A 273-nucleotide genomic window follows, 5' to 3' on the forward strand; every position below is an offset into this window, starting at 1 on the left:
GAAAGAACCAGTTGCTATTTATAATCAGGGACTACTGAGAAAGAGCCTGAGTCTTATACCAGCTGCTTGTCATGTTTTCCGTTTGTCCCCCTGCAGTGTCCCCTCTTGAAAGTGAATGCAGCTTTCTGGGGCAGAAGCCAAAGAAGAAAGATTGGACTTTCTTTTTCATTTAATCAGAAGACTTTTCATGATCTCAATTTAGCTAAGCAACCTTGAGTCCATGAACCAGTAGTCGCACAAACAGCTTTGCTATTTCTGAAGCTTGGCAGCCTC

General features: G+C 42.9%; 1 protein-coding gene across 1 annotated transcript in view; it reads left to right on the plus strand.

Moving 5' to 3' along the window:
- The window catches only part of Lhfpl6 (LHFPL tetraspan subfamily member 6), a 201,221-nt gene that overhangs the window by 110,669 nt on the left and 90,279 nt on the right, over positions 1-273 (plus strand). The window lies entirely within an intron of this gene.

This window comes from Mastomys coucha, unplaced genomic scaffold (assembly GCF_008632895.1).
Source record: "Mastomys coucha isolate ucsf_1 unplaced genomic scaffold, UCSF_Mcou_1 pScaffold16, whole genome shotgun sequence".
Taxonomy (NCBI): Eukaryota; Metazoa; Chordata; class Mammalia; order Rodentia; family Muridae; genus Mastomys; species Mastomys coucha.